The 12165-nt window shown below is 52.1% G+C and overlaps 2 pseudogenes; both read left to right on the plus strand.

Moving 5' to 3' along the window:
* Positions 1-451: 451 nt before the first annotated feature.
* Positions 452-4121, plus strand: LOC147724723 (uncharacterized; annotated as a pseudogene).
* A 3951-nt stretch (positions 4122-8072) lies between these two features.
* LOC147724724 (uncharacterized) lies at positions 8073-11685 on the plus strand (annotated as a pseudogene).
* Positions 11686-12165: the final 480 nt, after the last annotated feature.

Here is a 12165-nt window from a genome sequence, read left to right on the forward strand (position 1 = left end):
AAAATAAGCCACACTCACAAATGGACCAATAAAAGGGCCCACACATACAACCCATCATCCTTTGCAACATACCTATTTGTGTAAAGACACTGACAGCACAAAAACAACTGCAGCCATACACCTTCACACATACACCCTATCTCATTTCCACACACAACCCCTTCACAATCAGACCCACACACCCTCATCCATACACACCATCACCCCCCAATCACATACACCCCACACCATAACCACACCAAAGAATCCAAAGTTCACTAACCCGCAGATGGAGATCCTTATAGATGAAGTCATCAGAGTCTTTCCACAGCAGTTTGGTGCATTGGTCAGACAGACCAGCAAAGCTGATAAGACACGCCTGTGGGAGAGGATAGTCGAGAAGGTCAATGCTGTTGCACCCATCAGGCGCACCAGGGCGGTTTGCCTGGCCAGGTGATACGATCTGCGGAGGATGGTCAAGCGCAAAATGAATGAGGACTACGCCAACGCTCATCACACAGGAGGTGGGCCTCTCCGCAGACCTGCACAATACCCTCCCTGGGAGGAGAAAATCATGGCCCTGCTACCACCGGTCGGAGTTCACGGAATCGAAGGAGCCGTTGAGCCTGGAGAGTATACAAGCAACTCATGTACCATGGGGGGACTCCCAGCAGTTCCTAACAGTATGGGGGGTGTGGGGGTGTGTGGCCATGACTCCCAGCAGTGCCAAACAGTATGGGGGGTTGGGGGTGTGTGGCCATTACTCCCAGCAGTGCCTAACAGTATGGGGGGGTGTGGGGGTGTGTGTTCATGACTCCAAGCAGTGCAGAACAATAGGGGGGTGTGGCCATGACTCCCAGCAGTACCTAACAGTAGGGGAATGTGGGGGGGGTGTGGCCATGACTCCCAGCAGTGCCAAACATTGGGGTGGGTGTGGGGGGGTGTGGCCATGACTCCCAGCAGTGCCTATCAGTAGGGGGGGTGTGGGGGTGTGTGGCCATGACTCCCAGCTGTGCCAAACAGTATGGGGGTGTGGGGGTGTGTGGCCATGACTCCCAGCAGTGCTGAACAGTATAGGGGGTGTGGCCATGACTCCCAGCAGAGCCTAACAGTAGTGGGGGTGTTGGGGGGTGTGTGGCCATGACTCCCAGCGGTACCAAACAGTATGGGGGTTGGGGGTGTGGCCATGACTCCCAGCAGTACCTAACAATATGGGGGTGTGTGTCCATGACTCCCAGCTGTGCCAAACAGTAGGGGGGGGGGGGTTGTGAGGGGTGTGGCCATGACTCCTAGCAGTGCCAAACAGTATGGGGGTGTGGCCATGACTCCCAGCAGTGCCAAACAGTATGGGAGTGTGGGGGGGTGTGGCCATGACTCCCAGCAGTGTCAAACAGTATGGGGGGTATGGCCATGACTCCCAGCAGTGCCGAACACTAGGGGCGGTGTGGCCATGACTCCCAGCAGTGCCAAACAGTATGGGGGGTGTGGCGAGGTATGGCCATGACTCCCAGCAGTGCTGAACAGGAGGGGGTGTGGCCATGACTCCCAGCAGTGCCTAACAGTAGGGGGGTGTGGGTGGGTGTGGCCATGACTCCCAGCAGTGCCGAACAGTAGGGGGGGGTGGCCATGACTCCCAGCAGTGCCTAACAGTAGGAGGGGGTCTGGGGGTGTGTAGCCATGACTCCCAGCAGTGCCAAAGTGTGTGGGGGTTGGGGGGTGTGGCCATTACTCCCAGCAGTGCCTAACAGTATGGGGGTGTGGGGGGGTGTGGCCATGACTCTCAGCAGTGTCAAACAGTATGGGGTGGTGTGTGGGTGTGTGGCCATGACTCCCAGCAGTGCCAAACAGTACGGGGGTGTGGCCAAGACTCACAGCAGTGCCTAACAGTAGGGGGGTGGGGGTATATGGCCATGACTCCCAGCAGTGCCGAACAGTAGGGAGTGTGTGGCCATGACTCCCAGCAGTGCCTAACAGTAGGGGGATGTGGGGATGTGTGGCCATGACTCCCAGCAGTGCCGAACAGTAGGGGGTGTATTGGGGTGTGTGGCCATGACTCCAGCAGTGCCTAACAGTAGGGGAGGTGTGGGGGGTGTGGCCATGACTCCCAGCAGTGCCAAATAGAATGGGGGGCATGGGGGGTGGCCATGACTCCCAGCAGTGCCAAATAGAATGGGGGGTTGGGGGGTATGGCCATGACTCCCAGCAGTGCCTAACAGTATGGGGGTGTTTGGGGGGGTGTGGCCATGACTCCCAGCAGTACCTAACAGTAGGGGGTGCAAGGGGAGTGGCAGAAGGCTGCAAGGGGAGGGTGAGAGGGTTCAAGGTATAGGGTAAGAGGCTGCACTCAACCCATATGGCCCAAGTACACACCCATGCACCATGCTCAATGCACAGGGAGTGTGAAAGTATTGACAAGATAGCTGACACTGGGTCCTGGTGTAGGCAGCACAAGGACCTCCTATGTCCATTGCAAACACGAACACCAGGACAAGGTCAGATATCCTGCACAGGAACTCACAACCACTATCATGGCAGCATGCTTCATGGGGGGGGACAGACACACCACGATGGACGCCCACTTGCCAATCACACTCAAACTACTAGCATGGCCTATCACACACACCCCTTACAGAAACTGAGCCCCTGGAGACAGACAATGGAGTGCACCACTGTCACAATCGTCATGTAACACAACCTCAAAAATACTAATCTGATGACGTATCAAAACAAATAAAGCACAGTGCTGAATCACAAGTCCATTGTGCCTCTCACACGATGCTGTTGCCACAGCTCTGTGATGCTGTGGATGCACTCAAGTAGCACTATGGACCTGGGTATTGACAAGGTAATGCATCTAGGAGAAGTGCCACGTCCTAAAGCCCAGTGCCTGAAGAGGGTGTACTGGTCCAGGGGGGTTGGCAGTGGGTGGCCGTCACGGCACTGCAACACCTCTCAAAAGTTGCTGGATGAAATCTGTAAAATTCCACTCAGTTGCCATCGTAAGCATGCTGCATTAAAACCCTGTGCATGCTTGAACCAGGCATAAATATTGACAATGCATTGTGCAGATTGGCCCACACAGAGCACAGCCAGATCTGTGTGGTGCTGGAGACACAAGCCACAGCAATGGCTGTGACAGTCATCGTAAACAGTACCCAACATGTCAAGCACCCCTGAGCACATGTCTATCTCAGCCCACAACATACCCATACACAAGTGAACAATTTCAAAAATCCAAAGCAGGGGGAACATTGCTAACGACAATGGATCTTAAATTTGGATGTTGCATGATAGTGCATTAACAGTGTTTGTCTCTCACACCCACAGGGGAACGTGTAGAAACTACCCCCAACCAGGGGGGAGAAGGATCCCAGTCCTAGGCTCAGCAGGGCACTGACCCCACCATCAGCGAGGCCTCTCAACACACTGTGGATGACCCAAAACAACCAGGCCCCTCTGGATCCCAAACCCCTGCAGCAGCTGGAACAGATACATCTGTGCCAACCCCCACACCCATTCCCACCACATCCCAGCAGACAGCTCGGAGCCCTGCCCATAATCCACAACAGAGCCAGTCTGACAATGAGGGATATGGTTCACTGTGCACCCATGAGGTGGCAGATGACACCTCCACTGCCAGCACTCATGGGTCCCGTCGACATGATGTGCCCACAAAAGCAGGCCCGGCTCGTGTGGGCAGGGGTGGTGGGAGTGGCGCAAGGCGGAGGCGAGAACCTGACCAGCAAGCTGCAGGGCCCGGTATGGCAGAACTCAGAGACATCATGGATGCATACCAGCGGGACACCAGGGAGTTCAGCCTGGTAGTGGAGGCCCTCAACAAAATGACCAATCAGCAGGCCCAGCTACATGCCAGTCAAGAACGACACCAAGGACGGATGGAGGCAAGACTGGATGAGCTCATGACAGTGCATTGGGAAATTAACCAATCACTCCGTCTGATCGCTGTCAACATGCAGCACCCTCTCTGTGTCACAAGGCCAGAAACATCTAGGCAAAGACCAACAACAGGCACAGGGAGGGAGGTGGATGAGGAATTGTCAGACGGAGAATCCCATGCATCGTCAAGGCCTGCACGTGAAGGTCCCCCAAGGAAGGTAGGTCGTCCACGCACCAGACGTTGAGAGGCATAGGGCCATGCAAAACTCCCAGGTCACCTGGTCTGCCATCTTGCCTTTGTGGAAAACAGCATTACCCTATTGACTTTCAGACTCTCCCACATGGACTTGCTGGTCACAGTGTGCCCAATGATGCCAAGCACTGTGGCCTCGACTCTGTTGACTCATACTGTAAGGCATCACATCTCTCGCTGTGAACTTTGGATTCCCCCCTTGTTGTACAGCACCTACTCACGTTACACGCACAAGAGTCAAAAATAAATCTAACTAGCACCAAATTCATTGATGTATTTTTATGTACCCAGATTCTAATACATATGTGAGGTGAAATTTCTTCAAATGCCACAGTCTCCTGCAAACTCTAGCCATCCACACACTGGGATCTTAGTCTGGCTGTGGACACACATAGGTCACAGGATAGCCAAAACTACATACATGGATGGGAATACTCACCCGTGATCGTTACTACCTGCAGAAGATGGGGATTGCTTGAAATACTGCAATGACAGACAGTAATAGAAGAGTGTGTGAGGTGTCAAGAGCATGGCTTATATGTAGGTGTCCACGGAGGGAGCACCAGGATCTGTGTAATGAGGTATGAGAACTAGCAGCCACATGCTGTTGTACTGTGGATGCGAAGATTGATGGTCTGGCGAAGGGTGCCAAGACGGACTGTGGGCAATGGGGTGTTAGATGGTAGACATCCATATCATTTTTTTTGTCTGGGTCTGTGGAGTGCCTACTGAGTGTGGCTGAGGAGTATGAAGGTGAACCTGCATTTGACTGTGGGACCATTGTAGGTATCTCAGGCGGATGCTCATGTGGCAGTAGCAGGGGATGTTGAGGAAGAGATGTGTGCATGCACCCTGGATTTCCACAAGTACTCCAGAAGTCAGGTTCTTGTTCCTGTGTAGAGGTTGTTGCTGTAGTTGGGCTGGCTGGTGTTGGGGACGGTAACCAAGCTGAACACCACCTTGCCAACAGACATCACCATAGACATACCAGAAGGCAATGACAACTCCCGCAAACACCGCACCTACAAAGTGGTAGGAGGAATTGCCATCTTGCACATTAACACTCCCAGAGTCACTACCAACACCAACGACACCCTCCCCACTGCATAGCACATACATTTACAGATCCACACCAACACCACCCTCAGAGGAACACTCATCTACAGACCACCTGGAGTACTACCACTATTCATCAACTCCATCGCTCACCTCATCAGCACGCACGCCCTCGCCTACACGGATTACATCCTCCTTGGGGAAATGTACTCCCACTGTCATAACAACAATGACGCAAACTCCACCGCCCTGATGGACAAGCTTGCCAACCTTGGAATACAACAACTCGTGACAACCCACAAGGGCAAAAGAAAAATAAAATAAAATAAAAATTCTGAGGTCCGTGCACGTTGTGCGCACTCTTCAACCGCCATTTTGTGTAATTTCAGAAGAGAGTGAAAAACGAAAGTGGAGAACGTGAAAAGGGGGCAGGGTAGAGTCTCCCTGACCCCCTAGGCCTTCTCAGGGGGTTACTGAAGGACCCCCAAGGGCAAAAAAATAAAAATAAATAAAAATAAAAAATACTGAGGTGCGCGCACGTTGAGCGCACGCTTCAGCCACCATTTTGTGTAGTTTCAGAAGAGAGGGAAAAACGAAAGTGGAGAACGTGAAAAGGGGGCAGGGTAGAGTCTCCCTAACCCCCTAGGCCTTCTCAGGGGGTCCCTGAAGGACCTCGAAGGGCAAAAAAACGTTTTTTCTTGTAAAAAATTGCGAGGTGCACGCACAGTGGAAAAAAACCAACAAAAAAAGACAGTTATATTACAAGTGTTTAGATATTGGTTGTGTTCATTGAGTGTTTTTTGTACCTACAAGTAAGTACCGATGCAGAGTCTAAAGTTTAAAAGGAAGACTCTATTCCCCTCATCTGTGAAATGTACACCATCTTTCCTATAGATGCTTTGCATGTTATAACGCAAGTTGTTATGGTATATAGAACCCATACCATAGTCTCTGAGGAAAGCAGAAACAGACTTATTCACATGTTTCCTTGCTTTCTTAATCTGCGGACAATTTTGGTTGGACCAGTTCCATTTTTGCCTTTGGCATATATTAAAATATACAAAGGCAGTTTGTGGAAAAAGTGACATCAATTGCCCAAAGGTGTCCTTTAAAAGCATTTTCAGACCTACCCCAGTCAAAGTGCCTAGGTCATTGCCACTACAGTGCACAATTATGAGGACAGGGTGTGGGAGATGCAAAAAGGATTTTACCAATGGAATCAATTGGTGACATCTTAAACCTCTCTGGCCAATCCACATAATATCCATATTTGGTAAATCAAGGTTGAGAAAGCATCTATTTGCTTCATACCTTTCTCTCCAGAATATATAGCTCTGTCCTACAAGCCACACTCTAAGCATCCTGAAGGCAGATCTGGTTGTACTCAGATGGGCTCTGGAAATGAAATGGCAGTTTGAAAACTTGGAGTTTAGAAAAAAATGTGGATGAGATTCAGTGCACTTGAAAAACAAAGACATGATTGGTGGTTTCCGATAATTTAACATTGAAAACTAGGGTGCATACTACTGGTTTTTAAAAGGAATAATACAATTGGTTTAGAAAAAGTCATTGAAAAGAACATTGCACAGGATAAGCTGGAGTATTGAGAAGTCAAACACACTTGCTGCTTTGGTTTGCAACATTAAGTGGTCGATTTCAATTTGGGATAAAAAAAAGTCGTATGATTCATATTCGTAGTCGTTTCCGTACGAATGAAAAAAGTCTGTCCGAATTGCGTAGTACGATCCGAATTCCGAAAATACGTACCAATATCAGCGAACCGTACAAACCACAATCGAAGACCCGTACGAAATGTCGTAGGAACTCTAACCGTACGATTTGTAAACATGCGTACGAACTAACAAGTATGATCCTGACCAGGGACCAAGTACGCGATTTGTACGGGCAAACGTAGTCCCGCATGAAGCACGATTCGTACGGAAAACATCGCGTATGAGCGAGCCGCACCAACAAATACGTCTCGAACACCCCACAATCAAGCGCACACATACCCCGGGCCCGATAAACGACCGTAACTGCCAGCCGCACCAACAAATCTGTCTCGCACACCCCACAATCAAGCGTACATGTACCCCCGGCCCGATAAATGACCGTAACAGCCAGCCGCACCAACAACTATGAGTCGCACACTCCACAATCAAGCGTACACATACCCCGGGCCAGATAAATGACCGTGACAGCCAGCCGCACCAACAAACAGAACTCGCACACCCCACAATCAAGCATACACGTACCCCGGGCCCGATGAACGACCGTAACTGCCAGCCGCACCAACAAATACGACTCAACAAACCCACAAAACAAGTCTACAGTCTAAACACCATAGGAAAATAATGTCCTGGCAACATCCAAACAGGCACACAGAGGGCCCAAGTCACAGCCACCCCTTATTACACACCCACAAAAAAATTCAAAATAAGCCACACTCAAAAATGGACCAATAAAAGGGCCCACACATACAACCCATCATCCTTTGCAACATACCTATGTGTGTAAAGACACTGACAGCACACCAACAACTGCAGCCACACACCTTCACACATACACCCTATCTCATTTCCACACACAACCCCTTCACAATCAGACCCACACACCCTCATCCATACACACCATCACCCCCCCCCAATCACTTACACCCCACACCATAACCACACCAAAGAATCCAAAGTTCACTAACCCGGAGATGGAGATCCTTACAGATGAAGTCATCAGAGTCTTTCCACAGCAGTTTGGTGCATTGGTCAGACAGACCAGCATAGCTGATAAGACACGCCTGTGGGAGAGGATGGTCGAGAAGGTCAATGCTGTTGCACCCATCAGGCGCACCAGGGCGGTTTGCCTGGCCAGGTGATACGATCTGCGGAGGATGGTCAAGCGCAAGATGGATGAGGACTATGCCAACGCTCATCACACTGGAGGTGGGCCTCTCCGCAGACCTGCACAATACCCTCCCTGGGAGGAGAAAATCATGGCCCTGCTACCACCGGTCGGAATTCACGGAATCGGAGGAGCCATTGAGCCTGGTGAGTATACAAGCAACTCATGTACCATGGGGGGACTCCCATCAGTTCCTAACAGTATGGGGGGTGTGGGGTGTGTGGCCATTACTCCCAGCAGTGCCTAACAGTATGGGGGGGTGTGGGGGTGTGTGTCCATGACTCCAAGCAGTGCAGAACAATAGGGGGGTGTGGCCATGACTCCCAGCAGTACCTAACAGTAGGGGAATGTGGGGTGTGTGGCCATGACTCCCAGCAGTGCCGAACATTGGGGTGGGTGTGGGGGTGTGTGGCCATCACTCCCAGCAGTGCCTAACAGTAGGGGGGGTGTGGGTGTGTGCCCATGACCCCCAGCAGTGCCAAACAGTATGGGGGTGTGGGGGTGTGTGGCCATGACTCCCAGCAGTGCTGAACAGTATAGGGGGTGTGGCCATGACTCCCAGCAGTGAATAACAGTAGGTGGGGGTGTTGGGGGGGGTCGGGCCATGACTCCCAGCAGTACCAAACAGTATGGGGGTTGGGGGGTGTGGCCATGACTCCCAGCAGTACCTAACAGTATGGGGGTGTGTGTCCATGACTCCCAGCTGTGCCAAACAGTATGGGGGTGTGGGGGGTTGTGGCCATGACTCCTAGCAGTGCCAAACAGTATGGGGGTGTGGGGGTGTGTGGCCATGACTCCCAGCAGTGTCAAACAGTATCGGGGGTATGGCCATGACTCCCAGCAGTGCCGAACACTAGGGGCGGTATTGCCATGACTCCCAGCAGTGCCAAACAGTAGGGGGGTGAGGGGTTTGTGGCCATGACTCCCAGCAGTGCCTAACAGTATGGGCGGTGTGGCGAGGTATGGCCATGACTCCCAGCAGTGCTGAACAGGAGGGGGTGTGGCCATGACTCCCAGCAGTGCCTAACAGTAGAGGGGTGTGGGTGGGTGTGGCCATGACTCCCAGCAGTGCCAAAAAGTATGGGGGGGTGTGGCCATGACTCCCAGCAGTGCTGAACAGTAGGGGGGTGTGGCCATGACTCCCAACAGTGCCTAACAGTAGGAGGGGGTGTGGGGGTGTGTGGCCATGACTCACAGCAGTGCCAAAGAGTATGGGGGTTGGGGGGTGTGGCCATTACTCCCAGCAGTGCCTAACAGTATGGGGGGTGTGGGGGGGTGTGGCCATGACTCCCAGCGGTGCCGAACAGTAGGGGGGTGTGGCCAAGACTCACAGCAGTGCCTAACAGTAGGGGGGGTGGGGGTATATGGCCATGACTCCCAGCAGTGCCGAACAGTAGGGAGTGTGTGGCCATGACTCCCAGCAGTGCCTAACAGTAGGGGGATGTGGGGATGTGTGGCCATGACTCCCAGCAGTGCCGAACAGTAGGGGGTGTATGGGGGTGTGTGGCCATGACTCCAGCAGTGCCTAACAGTAGGGGAGGTGTGGGGGGTGTGGCCATGACTCCCAGCAGTGCCGAACAGTATGGGGGGCATGGGGGGTGGCCATGACTCCCAGCAGTGCCAAATAGAATGGGGGGTTGGGGGGTATGGCCATGACTCCCAGCAGTGCCTAACAGTATGGGGGTGTTTGGGGGGGTGTGGCCATGACTCCCAGCAGTACCTAACAGTAGGGGGTGCAAGGGGAGTGGCAGAAGGCTGCAAGGGGAGGGTGAGAGGGTTCAAGGTATAGGGTAAGAGGCTGAACTCAACCCATATGGCCCAAGTACACACCCATGCACCATGCTCAATGCACAGGGAGTGTGAAAGTATTGACAAGATAGCTGACACTGGGTCCTAGTGTAGGCAGCACAAGGACCTCCTATGTCCATTGCAAACACGAACACCAGGACAAGGTCAGATATCCTGCACAGGAACTCACAACCACTATCATGGCAGCATGCTTCATGGGGGGGGACAGACACACCACAATGGACGCCCACTTGCCAATCACACTCAAACTACTAGCATGGCCTGTCACACACACCCCTTACAGAAACTGAGCCCCTGGAGACAGACAATGGAGTGCACCACTCTCACAATCGTCATGTAACACAACCTCAAAAATACTAATCTGATGACGTATCAAAACAAATAAAGCACAGTGCTGAATCACAAGTCCATTGTGCCTCTCACACGATGCTGTTGCCACAGCTCTGTGATGCTGTGGATGCACTCAAGTAGCAATATGGACCTGGGTATTGACAAGGTAATGCATCTAGGAGAAGTGCCACGTCCTAAAGCTCAGTGCCTGAAGAGGGTGTACTGGTCCAGGGGGGTTGGCAGTGGGTGGCCGTCACGGCACTGCAACACCTCTCAAAAGTTGCTGGATGAAATCTGTAAAATTCCACTCAGTTGCCATCATAAGCATGCTGCATTAAAACCCTGTGCATGCTTGAACCAGGCATAAATATTGACACTGCATTGTGCAGATTGGCCCACACAGAGCACAGCCAGATCTGTGTGGTGCTGGCGACACAAGCCACAGCAATGGCTGTGACAGTCATCGTAAACAGTACCCAACATGTCAAGCACCCCTGAGCACATGTCAATCTCAGCCCACAACATACCCATACACAAGTGAACAATTTCAAAAATCCAAAGCAGGGGGAACATTGCTAACGACAATGGATCTTAAATTTGGATGTTGCATGATAGTGCATTAACAGTGTTTGTCTCTCACACCCACAGGGGAACATGTAGAAACTACCCCTAACCAGGGGGGAGAAGGATCCCAGTCCTAGGCTCAGCACGGCACTGACCCCACCATCAGCGAGGCCTCTCAACACACTGTGGATGACCCCAAACAACCAGGCCCCTCTGGATCCCAAACCCCTGCAGCAGCTGGAACAGATACATCTGTGCCAACCCCCACACCCATTCCCACCACATTCCAGCAGACAGCTCGGAGCCCTGCCCATAATCCACAACAGAGCCAGTCTGACAATGAGGGATATGGTTCACTGTGCACCCATGAGGTGGCAGATGACACCTCCACTGCCAGCACTCATGGGTCCCGTCGACATGATGTGCCCACAAAAGCAGGCCCGGCTCATGTGGGCAGGGGTGGTGGGAGTGGCGCAAGGCAGAGGCGAGAACCTGACCAGCAAGCTGCAGGGCCGGGTATGGCAGAACTCAGAGACATCATGGATGCATACCAGCGGGACACCAGGGAGTTCAGCCTGGTAGTGGAGGCTCTCCACAAAATGACCAATCAGCAGGCCCAGCTACATGCCAGTCAAGAACGACACCAAGGACGGATGGAGGCAAGACTGGATGAGCTCATGACGGTGCATTGGGAAATTAACCAATCACTCCGTCTGATCGCTGTCAACATGCAGCATCCTCTCTGTGTCACAAGGCCAGAAACATCTAGGCAAAGACCAACAACAGGCACAGGGAGGGAGGTGGATGAGGAATTGTCAGACGGAGAATCCCATGCATCGTCAAGGCCTGCACGTGAAGGTCCCCCAAGGAAGGTGGGTCATCCACGCACCAGACGTTGAGAGGCATAGGGCCATGCAAAACTCCCAGGTCACCAGGTCTGCCATCTTGCCTTTGTGGGAAACAGCATTACCCTATTGACTTTCAGACTCTCCCACATGGACTTGCTGGTCAAGGTGTGCCCAATGATGCCAAGCACTGTGGCCTCGACTCTGTTGACTCATACTGTAAGGCATCACATCTCTCGCTGTGAACTTTGGATTCCCCCCTTGTTGTACAGCACCTACTCACGTTACACGCACAAGAGTCAAAAATAAATCTAACTAGCACCAAATTCATTGATGTATTTTTATGTACCCAGATTCTAATACATATGTGAGGTGAAATTTCTTCAAATGCCACAGTCTCCTGCAAACTCTAGCCATCCACACACTGGGATCTTAGTCTGGCTGTGGACACACATAGGTCACAGGATAGCCAAAACTACATACATGGATGGGAATACTCACCCGTGATCGTTACTACCTGCAGAAGATGGAGTT

Source organism: Lissotriton vulgaris, chromosome 4_1, assembly GCF_964263255.1.
Source record: "Lissotriton vulgaris chromosome 4_1, aLisVul1.2, whole genome shotgun sequence".
Classification (NCBI taxonomy): Eukaryota; Metazoa; Chordata; class Amphibia; order Caudata; family Salamandridae; genus Lissotriton; species Lissotriton vulgaris.